Source organism: Quercus robur, chromosome 3 (genome assembly GCF_932294415.1).
Source record: "Quercus robur chromosome 3, dhQueRobu3.1, whole genome shotgun sequence".
Taxonomy (NCBI): Eukaryota; Viridiplantae; Streptophyta; class Magnoliopsida; order Fagales; family Fagaceae; genus Quercus; species Quercus robur.
The window spans coordinates 29,568,330-29,590,378 of record NC_065536.1 but is presented as its reverse complement, the minus strand read 5'-3'; the positions used below and the strand labels follow the sequence as shown (position 1 = coordinate 29,590,378).

Sequence of the window (22,049 nt, the reverse complement as noted above, 5' to 3'; positions counted from 1 at the left end):
GAACAGTCATGCTAGCTGGAGTACTACAGGACAAAACAGGACAACTGGCCATACGGTTAACTCGCGACTGGATCTCGCGACTTGGTCAAGCCGCGAGCCACCCCTGTTTTGTAAAACCTGACGTTTCACATTCCTCTCCCACTCCAGTATAAATACCCCTTTTACCCACGATTGAAAGAGAGCTTCCGGAGAGAATTTTGTGAGAGAAACCCTAAAGAAAAACAAGATTGTTTCACCCATAATCTATACCTTAGAGTCTCTTCAAATTCCCCTACTCTCTTCCTCTCCATTGTCAAATCCTTGAGAGGCATTATACCAAACCTGGTTCTCACCATCATCATCACTGTGAGACAGTCGTTTGGATTTCTGGGAAGCAGTTAGGAAGGAACCAATCTTCATTGGTTGATGCTACGGTCTAGTAGCGGAATCCGGAAAGCTAGAAAAGAAAAAGGTTCGGCGCAACCTCGTTGGAGCAAGAAGCTTGGAGGGCTTAGGTGCACTGGGTAGATTAGGCTTGGAGGGTCTATTGCTGTCCTTGTATCCCAACTGTATTTTCTAGTGGATTGATTACCGCTTGGAGGGCGGCGAAGAGGTTTTTCGCCGAGGACTTCGGTTTCCTCTTCGATAACACATCGCGTGTTGTCTTTGTGTTTGCATCTTCCTTTCTCTCTATCTTTGCCTTTTAATTATCTGCTGTGGATTTTATTTTGTTATGGCTTAGATAGTTTATAACCAATTTCATATTATAGCATGTGTTAAGTTTCCGCACACTAGTTGTTTGACATATTGCTTGAATTGGTTAAGTTGTATTTTGGGGGTCTAAACGTTCAAAGGTGTTTTGTACACGTTTTTGAACTTTCATATTTAATATAGAAGACACATGGCCGTATATTATAAAGATACTATATATTTTTATAAGTTTTTTTTGTTTAATTAGTGGTTTAGTAACCATTCTCTCCTTTTGGATGTTTTTTATTTTTCCTTTAATTATTGGGTAGCCAAGGGACATATTTGACATTTATGGGTCATATGCATGGTAATCAATATCTAAATTTGGATCTTAAGATCCCACATACCTAAAACGTCTTGGATCTCACAAGGATCTCTACTAAAGTGAAATCCATGTGGGATCCCATTTAATACAATCTAATTAACTTATATAACAAATAAATATTCATTTTATTTTAGATTTGTCAAATACCTTTTATATCTAACCTAGATTTGTATGTGTGAGAGAGGAAAATGCTCAAAACATTGAATCAAATAAAACAAAAAAAATCAATATTTAATTTGTTCTTATCAACTGATAGAAAGGTGGACCTGATAATAAAGATTACTTATGTAATCCCAAATATCTTTAGCAATTGCAAAAGAGGTGACGGTGTATATGGGGCTCAAAGGAAGTACACAAGGCATCCCATTTAAAGCTAAGCACTTTTCATCTTTTGTAGGAAAATCCCCTTCCCTAGTTTTGGAAAATGGAAGCGATCCAATGTGACACTTGAGAATATTTCAATTCTCTTTGTAAATAGATAGATAGATTATAAATAGATAGACTATAAATAGATGATTATAAATAGATAGATAGATAGATAGATAGATAGAGAGAATGTATAACAGTTCAAAGACAAACAATTGAACATTTTTAAGTATTGCAAAGGGGACGACCAAAGCTAGCAATATCATTGCACATCGTAAACCAGTAACCTGCTTCAAGTATTAGTTAGTTATGGCGTCGCCTTGTGTCAGGGGGAGGAGGTGGTCAAGGGCAGTAAAGATGACCTTGTGCTTGTGCTTTCTCATACCAATGGTAGCAACTGGAATTGGAAACACTAACACCATCTTTGGTCAGAAACAAAAATTGGATATTCAACGGCAGTTGAAGCGCCTTAACAAGCCTGCTCTTAAATCCATCAAGGTTATTAATTACTTCATATAACATTCCTTTTTATGCTCCATTTGTTTCGAAGTAAAATATTTTCTGGGAATTATTTTACACATTTTACCATGTTTTTTGGGTGTAAAATTCGGTCAGCTGTAAATTATTTTATAGTCAAACTGTAAAAAAAAACCCCTCCCAAGCATAAAATGTTTTACTCCTAAATGAAGTATAAAACATTTTACGCTTCTCTTTCACACAACTCTCCCCCCCCCCCCCCCTCTCTCTCTACTCTCTATCTCTCTCTCATGAGTAAAACAACCCCTTTTCCCTCTCACTCTCAAGTTCTCTCTTCCCACAAACCAAAGCCACCAATCCACTCATCACTCTCAGGTTCATCGGCACCACTCATCTCCAACACCACTCATTGTTGACTCAACCTCAACCATCGTCAGCTCCAACCTCTGATTACCAATTCAACCTTCTTCTATTTTTTTTCCCAATCCAATCATTCAATTCACTATCCTCAATCACCACCTCCACCTTCACCATCCTCGACTCACCCATTGATTCTCAAATCAGTATTTTTCTACCACTATGTGGGTTTATCGATTTGGGTTTTTGGCTGGTTTGTGGGTTATGGTGGGTGGCAAGTAGCTAGGTTTTATGGTTGCAATGGTTGGTTGAGATTTGGGGTGGGTTCTGCATGGTTTTGCACCATGAGTTCTCTTAGATCTTAGTTGCTCTTCCTCTTTTTCTTTTTTCTTTTTTAATTTATTTTTAAATTGCTAGTAATTTGTTGTGTGTGATTTATGGTTGATAAATTTGATTTGTATATTATTGAATTTGAGAATTGTGTTTAACTTGTTGAGAAGTTTGAGTTAGGGTATGAGAATTTATGGTTTGATTCATGTTGGGTTTTGATTAAAATTTGAGAATTGAGTTTGAGTTGTTGAGAATTTTGAGTTTGGGTATAAGAATTTCTAGTTTGATTCAGGGTTGATTTTTTATTGAAATTTGAGAATTTGAGTTTGTTTGTTGAGAATTTTTGAATTTGACATATGTGTTATGAGTTAAAAAAAAACATGCATCTAACAATTAGAATTTTAAAATATGTAGCAATATTAATTTTTTTAAAGGAAGTTGTTGCCTTAAGCTACAACCAATTTTGTAGCCAAACTTTGTCCTTTTATATATTCCCACCTTCTTTTTCTCTTCTTTTGAGCTCTCTCTCTCTCTCTCTCCCTCCTTTTTTGTTTTTTTTTTTTTTTTTCCCTTCTCTTTGGGGTAAGTAAAGTTTGTGTTCTATATAGTATTTTCAGCTTTAGTCCTAAAATAATTATTCTCTTTTGTGTGTTGTGGTGTCTCCATGACTCCCACATTTACTACGTTTTTATGATCTTAAACTGAAATCTATTTGTGTGTGATGAGAAAATGTATCTGATACAGAGCCCAGATGGAGATATAATCGACTGCGTACATATCAAAAATCAACCAGCTTTTGATCATCCTTTCTTCAAGAATCATACAATTCAGGTGACTAGTTTAATTAAGCAATTGATCATTTGGGACCGCTAATAATTTGATCCCTGTTTTATGTATGTATGGGTTGGGTTTGCCCATATATACCTTAGATGAGACCAAGTTTTCACCCAGAAGGGCTCTCATTTGATGATGTCTCTTCAAAGTCCGAGTCCCAAATTACTCAGCTATGGCACTTGAATGGAAGGTGTCCTGAAGAAACTGTTCCCATCAGAAGAACTAAAGAAGAAGATTTATTAAGGGCAAGCTCTGTAGCAAATTATGGAAGGAACAAATACCCTCAGTTTGATACCACGGACACCAATAAAACTGCTTTCCATGAGGTACAACTTAATAGGTTTGAACTCAATGATATCTAATACTACTACTACTACTAAGTAAGGACACTCAAGAAGTCGACACTCACAACCTTAATGTTTTTTTGGTTGAGTTTCTAGAATGCAATAGTTTTTGTGACAGGAGATAAGTATTGTGGAACTAAGGCAACCATAAACGCTTGGAAACCCCAAATCCAGGAACAAGATGAGTTCAGCTCGTCTCAACTCTGGATCCTAGGTGGTAATGCAACTACAGAGACGAACACTGTTGCTGGCAGGATGGTATATTTATTATTTAAATTCATCATCACTTTTTTTCTTTTAGGCCCTTGCAAAACATTGAATTACTAATAATTTTCATTTTTACAAAAATTACTTGTGTGTAATAACAGGTCAACTATAATTTATATGGAGATTACAACTCTAGACTCTTCGCTCTTTTCAGTACTAATGTACGTGTTTTAATTTTTTACTTCCCCACCATTATTGTTTCTTTTTACTGGTTTTCAAAAAATAGTCTTTTATTCATTCCTGCAGAAACATACAAATCAAACTAGGGGCTGCTACAATCTATTGTGCTCACCTGGCTTTGTTCAAATCAACAAGGAAATTGCGCTGGGTGGAACCCTCAACCCTATTTCCGTCAATGCTGGTTCCCAATATGAACTCCACTTCCTTGTCTGGAAGGTAGTAAAAAATTTCAATTTAATTACTTTATCAAATACTTCTAATTTTTGGATACATATATATATATATATGATCATATCATATGTAGTTTTTCTATATAAAAAAAAAAATTCATAGTAACAAATGTTACAGATATGGCTCGTGGCCCAAGCCCTATTATATTCTTCTGGTTTTATTTGTAACAGTTTATGTTTGAAATTCTTATTTCTCGGTTTATTTAGTATTACATACAACTTTTTTAAATTTAAAGTTTCAAGTTTTTCTATACTCAATTAATTTTAACCTGACTTATTTTTTAAGACCGCAAATTTGAGTCTAGTTGTTCTGCACAAAAAAGATTTTTTTTTTTTTTTCAATTTCAATAGAAATATATATCACACCAAAAATATAATGCTTTACTGATAGGTTTTTATTTTCTCGCATATACTTGGTTTTTATTCTCTCACTTATACTTTTTTCATTCATTTTTTTCACATTTATTTTTATGTTTTAAATATAGATATCTTTTTTCTTTTTTCTTTTTTAAATATGTATATTGTCGCATCAATTACAGGCATTTGTATGCACATAAATAAGTGAAAGAATATTTAACCTTCATACCTTCATTTATCATTCAAAATATTGCAAACTGATTTGCGTTGCCTGTACAATGAGGTAGGACATCAAAGGAGGGGGAGACTGGTGGTTGCAAATTGGGAATAAGTATCTAATGGGATATTGGCCTGCCTCCCTATTCGTATCCCTATCTGAAAGCGCTTCACAGATCCTATGGGGAGGATTGGTACCAACTAAAAAATGGGCAGCACACCTCCACACAAATGGGTAGCGGTCATTTCCCTGAAGAAGGGTTCAGCAGGGCTAGTTACTTCAAAAATCTACAAATTATTGATGGTTCAAACATTCTCAGGTTTCCCAAAAAAAGTTACATTGTCGCTGAGAAACCAAATTGCTATAATGTCACAAATTTTATAAACAACTTTTATTACGGTGGTCCTGGTAGAAACCCTAATTGTCCATGATCATTTAGATTATTGCTTCAAATTTAAGGAGAAAAAATGAAAAAATAAGAAGAGGATACTTATTTTTCTTATTCTCTTCATGTCACACCAAATGTACCAACATGTCATATGTAATATGAAACTCTTTGATTCAATAAATGAAAATAAAAATTTATTGTGTGGAGTAGTAAAATTTTGAAATTATGAAATTTAATATAGTGGAAGTTAATTGGTCTTAATTCTTATTAGAAGGGATTTTATTGTTGCAATTTTTTAATTCACCATACGATCATGTTGCAATTATTTTTTGCCCCTTTTTGGCTTTAAAAATCATGATTTTTTTTTTTTTGGATTTTTATCATTATTTTCACACATTAATCAGGGCTAGACAAAATCATAATCAATAGCCATAGAAAATAGTATAGCATAAATAAGCATGAAAAAAAATGTATAATAATCATTCAAGTAAAAATCATTTTGATTGAATAAAAATCACTTTAAAAAAAAAAAACTCATAAATAGTAAATTCCTAAGCAAAGATATTATTCTTAAATCACAAGTGAATTTAGTAATGAAAACAAGTTTATTAATATTTAATATATTGAGAGAGAGGTGATATAGAAGTTTAGAAACTATAAATCATGTAAATTTGATATAAATTTTAAAATACTTCATATTTGCTCACAAGAAGCTTGCTTGGCTCTTTGGTCATGGTATCAACCTTGGTAACCCGATTAGACCAAAAGAATGCTAAAAAGTGAAAGTTCAAAAACGTGTACAAAAACACTTTTGAACGTTTAGACCCGCAAAAACCAACTTAATCAACACAAGCAATATGTTAAACAACTAGTGTGCGGAAACTTAACATATGCTATAATATGGAATTGGTTAAACAACTATCTAAGCCATAACAAAATAAACCACAACAGATAAAGTAAAGGCAGAGATAGAGAGGAAGGAAGATGCAAACACAGAGATAACACCAGATGTGTTATCGAAGAGGAAACCGAAGACCTCGGCGAAAAACCTCTCCGCCGCCCTCCAAGCGGTAATCAATCCACTAGAAAATACAGTTGGGATACAAGGACAGCAATAGACCCTCCAAGCCTAATCTACCCAATGCACCTAAGCCCTCCAAGCTTTTTGCTCCAACGAGGTTGCGCCGAACCTTTTTCTTTTCTAGCTTTCCGGATTCCGCTACTACACCGTAGCATCAACCAATGAAGATTGGCTCCTTCCTAACTGCTTCCCAGAACTCCAAACGTCTGTCTCACAGAGATGATAATGGTGAGAACCAGGTTTGGTATAATGCCTCTCAAGGATTTGACAATGGAGAGGAAGAGAGTGAGGGAATTTGATGAGACTCTAAGGTAGAGATTGTGGGTGAAACAATCTGGTTTTTCTTTAGGGTTTCTCTCTCAAAATTCTCTCTGGAAGCTCTCTTTCAATCGTGGGTTAAAAGGGTATTTATACTAGAGTGAAGAGGAATGCGAAACGTCAGGTTTTTCCAAAACAAGGGTGGCTCGCGGCTTGACCTCGCGACTTGACCAAGTCGCGAGATCCAGTCGCGAGTTAACCGTATGGCCAGTTGTCCTGTTTTGTCCTGTAGTGCTCCAGCTAGCATGACTGTTCATCTTCCAGCATGCTTGGCACGTGTGCATCTTCTGGAGGGTTGAAGCCGCGAGTCCACCCGCGAGTCCCAGCCGCGACACTCTGTTTTCTTACACACTCTTGAGCAAACTTCACTCTATCTCACTCACTACCCTTACAACAATCCCACCTAAATACAGGGTTACTAAATGCTGAATTACAAGCAAATTTGGCACGGAATAAAGCCAATTAGATGGTTGAATAAATTCAACCTTACAATCTCCCCCTTTGGCTATTCCGTGACAAAACCCTAAAACAGACTCTAGACTTAACATATGAGTTGGGAGCAGTTGATCAAAACTCACTCACACCTAACTCTAGAAGCTGTGAAGTACTTGAATCATATGAACATAAACTCCTGAAACACAACAATACACCATGATCATTGTAAGCAGAAAATTATAAATGCATATGAAACAGGCAATATGAGATCAAGCAAAAATGGAGTTAATAAACAAACCATGGCTTGATCAACCAAGTGAACACCACAAGGTAGTGATCACAGTGCTCATTCACACTTGGAATGAACACAAGGACATACAAGTTAGCAAGCACAAGGCAAGACACTTGTATGTTCAACACTCAACCAATGCATAGCTCACATGGCATATGCATCTAGGAACAATCCTACAAGGGCACAAGAGTGACAGTACATAGACCAAAATGCAGAACATTTAGATTAAGTACTGATTTCAACATAGCATAAAGGCTGCACTTAAGCATGGTACATACCATAAAGCCTACAAACTATGCATAAAACAATAACCCTGAAAGCTTACAAAAGCATATGGGTACAAATCAACAAATACCTGAATAACATCATCAAACATATATTAAAGTTTAAACCAAGAGTATATGAAAAGAGTTAGAAACAGTTATACACCAAAACACAGTGTATCAAAACCATAAGAACCATAAGTTTAGAAGATAAGACGAAAAAAAAACAAAAGTATGTGTGTACTCCCCCTATCACTATGCACACTTCCCTTGTGTACTCCCTCTATCACTATGCACACTTCCCTTTGAACTTTTCTCCCCCTTACTGAATGCTCTCCCCCTTTTTGTCACGAATAGCTAAAGACTCTCGTCCAACTTTCGTTGGATCTCATCTAGCTGATTCTCCATAGTCTCGAGGCGCATTTAGACATGGTTGTTTGTGAAGTAGAGAAGTGCCACAAGCTCATCAACGCGTTTCTGAATGTGCTCAAGTACATTGCCGACTCTGTCAGTATGAGAAGCAGTTTGTGCTTGCGGAATACCAGCCGGTGAAGCTTCAGGAACAGCATGAGATGCAGATGTGGTATGTGCAGGTGTCTCTGAGTCAAGGGCAAATGAAGTAACCGGAGAGATGTGAGCACTTCTTGGTGATTTGGAGGAGTGACTTCTGCTCGCTTGAAGAGTGAACAAAGAAATGGGACGTTGACGAGTCAACATTTTACCATCTGCAGGAGGAGTAATGCCTGCACTAAGAATAAGTTTCATGACGAGACTGCAAAATGGAATGATTCCTCGAGCTGTAGATCGACACGCAGTCTTCCTCAAGTTTTAGTAGATGTGAGCACATATATCAATGGGGGCTCCGGTAATGAGGTCACACAGAAATATAGCTCTCCCAAGATTGATGAATGTAGTGTTGGACAGTGGATAGAGATTGGTGAACATGATCAACTTCAGTGTGGTCAGCTCAGGTGCAAACTTTGCGGTGCTGATGGAAGTTCCTGCACTTGATACCTCATGATCGTGTCCTAGGATTTGTAAAATTTCTCCAACCTCTGGATTTCGTTCATCATAGGGAGTTAAATTCACATTCTGAGGTCTGGTGATGCCGAGAAGATTTGCGATGGAGTCTGGGGTAACACTAAACTCTGTTCCTCTGACCTAGAAAACGAGGATAGGTCCAAGATCAGATGCATTGGAGAAGCATTCTTTGACCAGCTCATCCATTGGATCATCAAAGTTTCCGAACAAGTTTGCCCAGTCTCGTTTCTCAAAGATTCGAGGGATGAAAGTAGTCTCTAAGGTGTTGAACTCTACTACCCGCTCCACTATAGTTGTTGACTTGTCAAACACATTTGAGTAGGCGTGTGAGTTAAGGGGAACTCTGAATCTATCCTCATTGGGATCTTGAGATGCTTGAGATGATAGACGAGTCCTTTTAGCAACTGGTGTTGCTGGTTCGTCAGCAACAATGTCTTTACCCTTGGAAGATCGACGAGACATCTTTTCTTGATGATTTGGAGAAGAAACGAAGCACCAAAAGGGTTTGACAAAAGGATTCACGAAGTGTTTGGAAAGGAAAAGCAGTTTAAAGAGAAGATGAACAGTTTACAAAAGTTCGAGGGAAAAACTGAAAGAGGTTTAAAAACTGCTCCTGTTTCTGCAAAACACGCGATTTTCGCGACTGGATTAAGTCGCCACACAGTCGCCAGCTTAAGCCGCCAAAGCACTCAAGAGCAAAATTTTGAAAAATTTTTCTAAGTGTTTTTCGCGACTGGAAGGTCTACCCGCGAGTGAGTCGCGAGCTGAGCCGCGAAAATCTCTGAGTGAATCTCACGACTGGACCTTCCACTCGCGAACAAGTCGCCAAAACTGACCAGCGAAGATGCGACTGAGGCTCGCGACTTGACATACTCGCGACTGAGCCGCCAAAACAGAGCAAAACTGTATTTTTGAAATTTTCAGATTTTTCCAACAAAATACTTTCCAAAAACACCTAAAACACTCAAAAATCTTTTTGTGCTTGAATTAACAAAGATTGAGCATGTGAAAACACATTTTATCAAGTACAATCACACAAATGAATATGGCATTTATCGAACATAAACTTGTGTGTTGTGTGTGGATATCAACAATGAGATAGTCCTTTGTCTAATGTGAAGCTTCAATGATCAATTCAACCAAGGCATACACAATTAGCACTAGATCATGTGACCAATCTCAATTATAGAAATATGAATATATGACCTCCCACATAACTTGATAATCATAACTTGGAGTTTTTCATTTGACTCCACTTTCAGCCAAAACATTTGATCTTTTGAGGCAATCATCTCTCATTGTGAGAGGGATATATAACATTTCTCTTTGAAGAACAGGCCTTTGGCCCTTTTGAATGAAATTTCACTTTTAATATAAGGTCGCTTATCCTTTTTCCTAGTCAAATACTAGAATGTGCGACAGGCTTTTGCAGCTCAATATCTCTTTTCATTTGGAGATTTACATTTGGTGAGCTCTTTTTAGCAAAAAAATAAAAAGTGGGAAGATATATAGACACAAGTCTATGCATGTCTCAAGATCAACATAACCATTCACTAATCATTCATGACAAGTTTAAAGATCTATTTACAACAATCACATAGATTTCAAGATTTTTCCCATAGTGATATGAGTGCATGAAAACAAGCAATGCTCGAAAATGCACAAAGCCATTAGCACAAAGGTACAAGGCAAAACGAGTTTTAAGACACAACTCAACACAGTCAATCAAGCTTTTTGATTTTCAAATTTTTTATGTAATTTTTGGATTTTTGACTCAAGAAACAAAAAGATTGATAAAACACAATTAAGAAATATTCACAAGAAGACAAGCAAACAACCAAAATCAAAAACAACAAGCATACCAAACAAACATAGTCACAAAGCATAGGAAGTATTAATGCATGGACATGTTGTAATGCTTATGCATGAGTACCCCTTTTCACCCACACGTCACTTGCGTTTGGGGTGATTTCCTTAAAGGATTGGGTACGGGAGTTAGGGCTTTCAAACCTTCGTGAGAAGCTTTCCAAGCAATTGGTGAATGCACCAATCATCTTCATCACGTGCATCATTCCGGGATCTCCATTTTGCTCTCTAGGTTGATCCCCTGCCCAAGTTCTCCTATCAATTCTTGGTCCTCCTGACCTTTAAGGAATAGCACTGTTCTTTGCTCTCAGCTTTTGGCAATTTGGTCGAGTGTGCCCTTGAAGTCCGCAATAATGGCACACATACATTCCTCTAGGACCTCTTTGTGGTCGAGGACGTGACTTGGCACGAGATTCAGACCTGCCCACAGACTGATTACGATGATTCAGCATCCGTTGGTCCACCACATTCTTTTTTTCCTCCACCTCGAGCTTCACACCAGTAGGGTCAGCTACAACTGGATCTTTGGCCTTCACAAACTTCACTTCTTTAGTGACATTTCCAGTTGAGCTACTTCCTTCGGTATATCCCAGTCCGGATTTTTCTGAAAAGCTCTTTTGAGATGATATAACATCATCTAGCTTCTTGGTGGTGACCCTCTCTATTTTTGCATTTGCTTGCATCACCTCGTTCTCAAGAAATCTTACTTTAGTGTAAGCTTCGGACAGCTCACCATTCAGAGTTTCAATCTCGCATTTGGCCTCCCTATACCGGATTAGGAGACTTTTGTAGTCCTCCTCAGCCTTCTTCATTTTTCTCACAGCAGCCTTGGCAACTCTTGTGTATTCACCTGACTTCTCCAAGAGTGAGTTGTAATTTTCTTGAAGAGTTGCTGTGCTTTCTTCTTCCTCAGCTTCTGACTCTTCAACAATTCCCAGTGAGTCATCATCACTATGTTCTCCAAGGTCTTGAACAAGCAAATTCAATTCATCCGAAGACTCAACATGAGCAATAGTCATGAAAGCTGAGTAGTTCCCTTCTCCATCACAGCTCTCTTCAGATTCTGAGTCGGACGAGTCTGAATCACTCAAGGTCGTGGCATACACCTTGCCTTTCGATTTCAAATAATTAGGACATTCCTTCTTGAAGTGTCCATGCCCGTTGCATTCAAAACAAGTGACACCTTGTGTGGATTGGGATTCTTTTCCATCTTTCTTATTGAAATCCCTCTTCTCCCTTCCAGAATTTTGGAATTTTCTCTTATCATCAAATTTTCCATTGTTTTTAAATTTCAAAAACTTTCTGAAATTCTTAACAAGATAGGCTACATCTTTGTCAACCATATCTTCTCCTGACGAGCCTTGATCTTCCACCTTCTCATTAATGGTCTTTAGAGCAAGGGATTTGCTCTTCCGTTGATTGGGCAGCGACATCTCATAAGTCTGCAGAGAACCAACCAGCTCCTGTACCTTGATGTCGTCAAGATCCTTGCTCTCTTCAATAGTTGTCACCTTAGCTCGAAAACTTTCCGGCAATGATCGAAGGATCTTCCTCACAATCTTTGAGTCCTCCAATTTCTCCCCCAAGTTAAACTTACTGACAACCACTTCGTTTAGCTTTCCATAGAAAGAGTCGAAAGACTCATCCTCACTCATCTTGAGCTCCTCAAACCGAGTGGTCAGCATTTGTAACTTGGTATCTTTCACTTTCTTCGTGCCTTCATAAGTTGTTTCCAGAATCTCCCATGCATCTTTGGCAATGATAATGTGAGAAATCCTGTGAAATTCATCTGGAGACACACCACAGAAAATAGCAATTAGTGCTTTACTGTTAGCATTAGATGCAGCAAGTGCTGCCTTATCCCATGTGGATTTGGCTGCCTCAGGTTTGGTCCAACCAATCTCGACAGCATCCCACACGGATTCATCAATAGAGCATAAAAAGGCTCTCATACGAACCTTCCAAAATGCATAATTACTTCCATCAAAATATGGAGGTGCATTAAGGGATTGAGACCTATCCATCTCAAAAAGGGAGTCAAGGATCACACAATGGTAATGAAACCAAACAGCTGTGTACCCGCTCTGATACCAATTGAAAGTTCAAAAACGTGTACAAAAACACTTTTGAACGTTTAGACCCCCAAAAACCAACTTAATCAACACAAGCAATATGTTAAACAACTAGTGTGCGGAAACTTAACATATGCTATAATATGGAATTGGTTAAACAACTATCTAAGCCATAACAAAATAAACCACAGCAGATAAAGTAAAGGCAGAGATAGAGAGGAAGGAAGATGCAAACACAGAGATAACACCAGATGTGTTATCGAAGAGGAAACCGAAGACCTCGGCGAAAAACCTCTCCGCCGCCCTCCAAGCGGTAATCAATCCACTAGAAAATACAGTTGGGATACAAGGACAGCAATAGACCCTCCAAGCCTAATCTACCCAATGCACCTAAGCCCTCCAAGCTTCTTGCTCCAACGAGGTTGCGCCGAACCTTTTTCTTTTCTAGCTTTCCGGATTCCGCTACTACACCGTAGCATCAACCAATGAAGATTGGCTCCTTCCTAACTGCTTCCCAGAACTCCAAACGTCTGTCTCACAGAGATGATAATGGTGAGAACCAGGTTTGGTATAATGCCTCTCAAGGATTTGACAATGGAGAGGAAGAGAGTGAGGGAATTTGATGAGACTCTAAGGTAGAGATTGTGGGTGAAACAATCTGGTTTTTCTTTAGGGTTTTTCTCTCTGGAAGCTCTCTTTCAATCGTGGGTTAAAAGGGTATTTATACTGGAGTGAAGAGGAATGCGAAACGTCAGGTTTTTCCAAAACAGGGGTGGCTCGCGGCTTGATCTCGCGGCTTGACCAAGTCGCGAGATCCAGTCGCAAGTTAACCGTATGGCCAGTTGTCCTGTTTTGTCCTGTAGTGCTCCAGCTAGCATGACTGTTCATCTTCCAGCATGCTTGGCACGTGTGCATCTTCTGGCGGGTTGAAGCCGCGAGTCCACCCGCGAGTCCCAGCCGCGACACTCTGTTTTCTTGCACACTCTTGAGCAAACTTCACTCTATCTCACTCACTACCCTTACAACAATCCCACCTAAATACAGGGTTACTAAATGCTGAATTACAAGCAAATTTGGCACGGAATAAAGCCAATTAGATGGTTGAATAAATTCAACCTTACAAAAAGCATGAGAAATCAAGCCATTTTTAATTTAAAGAACATTTGTCTATTAGTTTTAGCCACTTCCCAATATAGGTAGGACTCGTTTGAAACCTTCTTAACGAAGGCACAAGAGCACCATCACTACAAAAACTAAACCTATAGCGACAATATCTAAAACACCCAAAATCATTGCTATAGACCTGTTTGGACTATAACGTATAATGGCCATTAACAAAGCCAAAAATAAATTCTTATTCCAATTTGCCCACGAATATATATTATGTTTTCATTATATATATATATATATATATATATATAAAGAGAGAGAGAGAGAGAGAGATAGAGAGTTAATATTATTATGTTATACCACCAAATAACGTTTTACCATTTAATAACACATTTTATTCATTTTTAACATATAAGCCATTGCAAACCTTACAATCTCTCCTTTGGCTATTCCATGACCAAACTCTAAAACAGACTCTAGACTTAACATGTGAGTTGGGAACAGTTGAACATAACTCACTCACACCTAACTCTAGAAACTGTGAAGCTCTTGAATTATATGAACATGAATCTCTTGAAACACAACAATACACCATGATCATTGTATGCAGAAAAACATGAAATGCATATGAAGTAGGCATGATGTGATCAAGCAAAGATGGAGTTAAGAAACAAACCATGGCTTGATCAAACAAGCAATCACTACAAGGTAGTGACAACAATGCTCATTCACACTTGGAATGAACACTTGGACATACAAGCTAATAAGATCAATGCAAATCACTTGCATGCCCAACACTCAACCAATGCATAATACACTAAGTATATGCATCTAGGAACAATCCTACAAGGGCACAAGAGTGACAATACTTAAAAGGAAAATGCATGACATTTAGTTAAGTGTACTGATTTAACAAAGCATAAAGGTTGCATAAAGCATGGTACAAACCATAAAGCCTACAAATTATGAAAACAAACCCTAAAAGCTTACAAAAGCAACATGGGTACAAAACACATTATATACTGAAAAATATCATCAATATATAAAAAGTACCAAAGTTTCAAAACCATCCATGAGTTTTGAGTTTAAACCAAACATTAACCATAACCACAGTGTATCAAACCCATAATAACAACAATTATCCAAAACATAATACTATAACCATAAACATAAACAAAGTAAACAAGATAAACACTGTTTTTGACTGCTCCCCCTCAAATTAGTACTCCCCCAAACTTCTTCCCCTTTTTGACCGGAATGGCCAAAGGGTCACTGCTCATGATGTGTGGTGATGCTGTCAAATTTTGCTGAAAGAACATTAAGCTGGTCCTGCATGGCTGCCATCCTCTCAGACTGCTCGTTCTGGACCTCTCTGAGTCCATCAAGTCTTTCCAGGATGACCTGAAATGCATCTGGAGGTATATCTGAAGAAGTTGATGCTCTAGTCCTCTTGCCTCTCCTTCTGGGTGTTGAATTTGATGTCTGACCTGCTGCCTCTGCCTCAGTCTCCATTGGGTCACCCTCTCCTTCATCACCTTCATCTTCCACATCTGGAAGATGAACACTTATCCTCTTGAAGGCTTGCTTGTTAATAGCTGAAGGTGTAGACATGGGACTGATGTCATGAGGGATTGCAACACCCTTCTTTCTGAAAATCCTCATGAGTAGGCTAGGGAAGATCAACTTAGGCCTAGAAGTGGTTCTAGTCTCATCCACAATAGTATCAAATATGTTGGAGCTTATATCAATGAATATCTTTTCTTTGAGTTCCATCTGAAAAATTGCTCTGGCATTGTTAATTGTAGTCAACTTCTTTATAGGATACAGGTTAAACATCATGATAATAGTGAGACACCTCATGTCCTCTGGAAAGGCTGTGGTATTTAGGCATCTCCCCTCTCTCTGTCCACCAATCCTCTGTTGTACAGTTTCTATAAAAAGCATCCTATCCTTATAGTTGATGAAATCATGATCTTATAACCCCTCAAGACCTAGCACATCATCAATGTCATGTGCATCTAAGGTGAATTCTGTTCCTCTAACCCAACAGCTCAACTCATCTTCCCTTATCACAGCATTGGCGTAAAACTCCCTAATCAAGGGTTCACACACAGCTGGTAAATCACTTAGCAGCTTTTCCTATCCTCTCCCCTCAAAATAATTTGGAATAAAGGTGTCTCTCAAAACCTCCAAATCCACATACCTTTCTTGTATGATGCCTGCCCTTAAGAAAAAATTCTTGTATCTCTTAAAATGGAGAACAGACCTAAACAGATTATGGTCCATTTTCATTCTCTTATCTGCTTTCTTGGCAGGTGTTTCCTTCTTTAGGGATGAAGGAGCCATCTGTAGACAAGCAGAAAAGGCCATAACAACAAAGCACAATACATGTATACTAAAAAAATCAGTACTTTGATAGTGACATAAAGAAATAAGTGTAGAACAACAAGACCAAAGATGGCTTAAAGTCAGGTATAGAGGAAATGGCTCAAATCATGAACCAACAACTTAAATGAGTGTACCCATTGGTAGAAACTCAAGAACAGACAACATTTTGCAGAAAAGTTCTAATGTTGCATAGTATAGCATCACCCAAAGGGCAAACATATGTCAATGAGACATATCTTGATGAGTATGAAATGACTCAAAATACTCAAGACAGAAGTACATACAAGATATACTAACACAGAATCAAATCAATATATCCCAACAAACAAAACTTAATCATTTTGAATCAACTAAACAAAGTGAGTTCAAACAAAATGGGTATAAGTCAGTCAACAAACCCTAAGCATAGAGAAAGACAAATGATAATGAACAAATCTAGCAACCTAAACAAGTTCACATAAACCAAGAGCCTCAACAAGCCATACATGGACAAAACTCAGCATCGAATCACCAACCCATCACAAATCAAAATATCAACTCATAGAATCAAGAGGGAAATGCTCAAAACAAGAAATACAGAGTGAGAAAGTGAGAACCCATACCTTTTTCTTGAGGATTTTAAGTTGAGATGATGCAAAAATGGAGTTTGTAGAAAGTGACACAGAGTGTTTAGGTTAGTTTCAGTTGAGAGAGAAAGTGAATAGTCATAAAAAGTTTGAGGGAAAACTGAAAAAGGTTTAGAAAACTGCCCTTACTGTGCAAAACACGCGTTTTTCGCGACTGAGTCAAACCGCGTGCAAGTCGCCAGGGCTAGCCGCCAAAACACTTCAAGCCAAAATTTTTGAAAAATTTGCTAAGTGTTTTTTTTTTCACGACTGGAAGTCTTACTCGTGAGGGAGTCGCGAGTTGAGCTGTGAAAATCTCTGTGTACCCCTCGCGACTGGACCTTCCACTCGCGAACAAGTTGCCAAAACCGATCCGTGAGCTCGTGATTGTGGCGTACGACTTGTCTGACCCGCGACTAAGTTGCCAAAACAGAGCAACACTATTTTTGAAATTTTCAGTTTTTGTAAAAACAAAATACTTTCCAAAAACAACTAAAACACTCAAAAATCTTTTTATGTTTGAATCAACAAAGATTGAGCATATGAAAACACATTTTATCAAGTACAATCACACAAATGAATGTGGCATTCATTGAACATAAACTTGTGTGTTGTGTGTGGATATCAACAATGAGATAGTCCTTAGTCTAATGTGAAGCTTTAATGATCAATTCAACCAAGGCATACACAATTAGCACTAGATCATGTGATCTATCTCAATTACATAAGTATGCATATATGACCTCCCACAAGACTTGATTACATAACTTGGAACTTTACATTTGGCTTCATTTTCAATCATAACATTCGATCTTTTTTATCCTTTTGAAACAATCACATTTCATTGTGAGAATGATGTCTGATATTTCACCTTGATGAGATAGCCTTTGGCTTTTTGAAAAAATCATACACTTTATTTTTTGTTACTTTCCCTTTTTCCTAGTCGAATACTAGTATGTGTGACAGCCTTTTGCAACTCAATATCTCTTTACATTTAGAGATTTACATTTGGTGAGCTCTTTTTAGCAAAACAAAATAAAGAGTGGGAAGATATATAGGCACAAGTCTATGCATGTCTCAAGATCAACATAACCATTGACTAATCATTCATGACAAGTTTGAAGATCTATTTACAACAGTTACGTAGATTTCAAGATTTCTTCCACAGTGATAAGAGTGCAAAGGAACAAGTTACGCTCGTAAATGCACAAAGCCATTAGCACAAAGGTACAAGGCAAAACAAGTTTTGAGACAAAACTCAACAATGTCGATCAAACTTTTTGATTTTCTACTTTTTATGTGGTTTTTGGATTTTTGACACATAAGAAGGAAAAGATTGATCAAAAGCAACATTAAACGAAAATTTTGAATGAAAGAATGCAAAAACAAATAAACAAATTTCAACCCACACAATCAATAAGCAAACAACCAAACAAAGTCACAAAGTATGGGAAGTATTGATGCATGGACATGTTGTAATGCTTATGCATGAGTACCCTTTTTCACCCACACATCACTTTCGTTTGGGTTGATTTCCTTATAGGATTGGATACGGGAGTTAGGGCTTTCAAACCTTTGTGTGAACCTTTCCAAGCAGTTGGTGAATGCACCAATCATCTTCATCATGTCCATCATTCCGAGATCACCATTTTGATCTCTTGATGGTTCGCCAGCCTAATTTCTCCTATCATTTCTAGGTCATCGTGACCTTGGAGTAGTTGCACTATTCATTGCTCTCAGCTTTTGACAATTTGGTCGAGTATGTCCTTGAAGTCCGCAGTGATGACACACATAGTTCGATCTAGGACCTCTTTGTGGTCGTGGACGAGACATGGCTCGGGATTCAGACCTGCCTACAGATTGATTACGGGGGTTGTTCAACATTCGTTGGTCCTCCACATTCCTCTTCTCCTCCATCTTGGGCTTTTCAGCAGTAGGGCCAACTTATATTGGCTCTTTGGCCTTTATAAACTTCACTTCTTTGGTGATATTGCCCGATGAGCTACTCTCTCCATTTTATCCCAACCTAGATTTGTCTGAAAAATGCTTTTGAGATGAAATAACATCATTTATCTTCTTGGTGGAGACCCTTTTTATCTTGATCTTTGCTTGCACAACCTATTGATCAAGAAATCTCACTTTTGTGTAGGCTTCTGACAAGTCACCATTCAGTGTCTTTATCTCACATTTGGCCTCCTTATAGCGAATTAGGAGACTTTTATAGTCCTCTTCTGCCTTCTTCATCTTTCTCACAACTGCCTTGGCCACCCTTGTGTACTCATCCGACTTCCCCAGGAGTGAGTTATAATTCTCTTAAAGATTGGCTGTGCTTTCATCTTCTTCTGCATCTGATTCTTCAACAACTCCTAATGATTCTTCATCACTATGCTCTCCAAGCTCTTGTACAAGCAAATTCAACTCATCTGAAGACTCAACATGGGCAATTGTCATAAAGGCAGAGTAATTCCCTTCTTTGTCACAGCTTTCCTCAGAATTAGAGTTGGATGAATCCGAGTCACTCAGTGTCGTGGCATACACCTTGCCTTTTGATTTCAAATAATTCGGACATTCTTTTTTAAAGTGTCCATGCCTGTTGCATTCAAAACAAGTGACACCTTGTGTAGATTGAGATTCTTTTCCATCTTTCCTTTTGAATTCTCTTTTCTCCCTTCCTGAACTTAGGAATTTCCCTTTATCACCAAATTTACCATTATTCTTGAATTGCAAGAATTTCCGGAAATTTTTCACAAGGTATGCAACATCTTTGTCAACCACATCCTCATCTGATAAGTCATGGACTTCCAACCTTTCATTAATGGTCTTAAGAGCAAGAGATTTGCTTTTCCGTTGAGTGGGCAACGACATTTCATAAGTCTGAAGAGAACCAATCAACTCTTGGACTTTGATGTCATCAAGGTCCTTGCTCTCTTCAATCGGTGTCACTTTGGCACGAAAGCTTTTCGGCAATGACCGAAGGATCTTCCTTACTATTTTAGAATCCTCCGTTTTCTCCCCCAAATTGAACTTGCTGATAACCACCTCATTCAGCTTGCTATAGAAAGAGTCAAAGGACTCATCCTTACTCATTTTGAGCTCCTCAAACCGAGTGGTCAGCATCTGCAGCTTGGTGTCTTTCACTTTTTTCGTGCCTTCGTAGGTGGTCTCCAATTTCTCTCATGCTTCTTTGGCAACAGTAATGTGAGAAATCCTGTGAAACTCATCTGGAGACACACCACAGAAAATCGCGTTAAGTGCTTTACTGTTAGCATTAGATGCGGCGAGTGCTGCCTTATCCCATGTGGATTTGGCTGCCTCAGGCCTGGTCCAACCTATATCAATAGCATCCCAAACTGATTCATCAATGGAACATAAAAATGCTCTCATGCGAACCTTCCAAAATGCATAATTACTACCATTAAAATATGGAGGTGCATTTAGGGATTGAGACCGGTCCATCTCAATATGGGGTCAAGGATCACACTATGGTAATGAAACCAATAAAAGTGTACCTGCTCTGATACCAATTGAAAGTTCAATTAGTGTATAAAACACTATGAACGTTTAGACCCCCAATAACAAAATTACCAATTCAAGTTTTATGACAAACAATAAGTGTGCGGAAAATGAAAACAAGCTCTAAACAGAATTGGTAAACAATCTAAGCCAATCAAAATCACATCCACAGTAGAAAATAAAAGGCAAATATTAAGGGAAGAGAGATGCAAACACAAGGACAACACACGATGTGTTATCGAAGAGGAAACCGAAGCCCACGGCGTAAAACCTCTCCACCGCCCTCCAAGCGGTAAGTAATCCACTAGAAAATGTAGTTGGGATATATGAACAGTAATAGACCCTCCAAGCCTAATTTACCCAATGTACCTAAGCCCTCCAAGCTTCTTGCTCCAACGAGGTTGCGTCAAACCTATTTCTTTTCTAGCTTCCCGGATTCCGCTACTTGACCATAGCATCAACCAATGTGAAATTGGTTCCTTTCTAACTGCTTCCCAAAGCACCAAACAACCCTCTCACAGAAATGGATATGGTGAGAAAATGTTTTGGTAATAAGCCTCTCAAGGATTTAACAATAGAGAGGAAGAGAGTAGAGGAATTTGAAGAGTCACTTATGTAAAGATTGTGGATGAATCAATCTTGTTTTTCTTTAGGGTTTCTCTCCCAAAATTCTCTCTAGAATCTCTCAGTCTTTCGTGGGTATAAGGGGTATTTATACTGGGGTGAGAATGGAATGTGAAGAGTCAGGTTTTTCAAAACAGGGCTGGCTCGCGGTTTGACTGAGTCGCGAGTTCCAGCCGCGAGATAACTGAACGGCCAGTTGTCCAATTTTGTCCTGTAGTGCTCCAGCTGGCATGACGCTTCAACTTCTGGCATGTTTGGCACGTGTGCAGCTTCTGGCGGCTTGCAGTCGCGGGTCACCCGAGAGATCCAGTCGCAAGTCCCTGTTTTTCTTGCACATTCTTGAGCATTTCTTCACACTATCTCACTCACTACCCTTACAAGAACCCCACTAAATACAAGGTTACTAATTGCTGGAATACAAGCAAATTTGACATGAAATAAAGCCAACAAGATGGTGGATTAAATTCAACCTTACAATAAGCTTGGGAGTTATGGGGTTTTAGAGAACAATGAGATTTGGGTTGAAGGGGTTCGAGAGACTTTGCGAGGGAAGGGAAGTGATTTTGAAAATATGTCACATCTGCTACATAAAAACTGAAGACACGCATTCTTCGCGGGTTAGAAAGTAGCAAACCAGGGGCGAGAAAGTTGCAAAATGGGCCACTGAAGCTCAAAAGCTTTCGTGAGAAGCTTTTAGTTGCAAACCAGTCGCGAGACAATCGCGATAGCTTCTGTGTGAAATTGAAAATTTCCATTTTTTGCCTAAAACTGTTTCGCGAGAAGTGTTTAGTCGCGAGGCAATAACGAGAGTTTCTGTATGAAAATGTGACTTTTTAATTTCCCTCAAGCACATATCGCGGGAAGCTCTAAGTCACAAGTTTCTCATGAAACAGCCTCTGAACAAGTTTTTGAAGAAAAACACAAAAAACATTTTGATCAAAAATTAAAGACATGAAAGAATAAAATCACTTTCAAAAACATATAAGACACCCAAAAAATCTTTTTGGGTTTTGATCAACAAGTATTTGAGAATACACATC

At 38.3% G+C, this 22,049-nt stretch overlaps 1 pseudogene; it reads left to right on the top strand.

The window, feature by feature from the left end:
• Nucleotides 1-1,807: 1,807 nt before the first annotated feature.
• On the top strand, nt 1,808-5,444 carry LOC126719492 (uncharacterized; annotated as a pseudogene).
• Nucleotides 5,445-22,049: the final 16,605 nt, after the last annotated feature.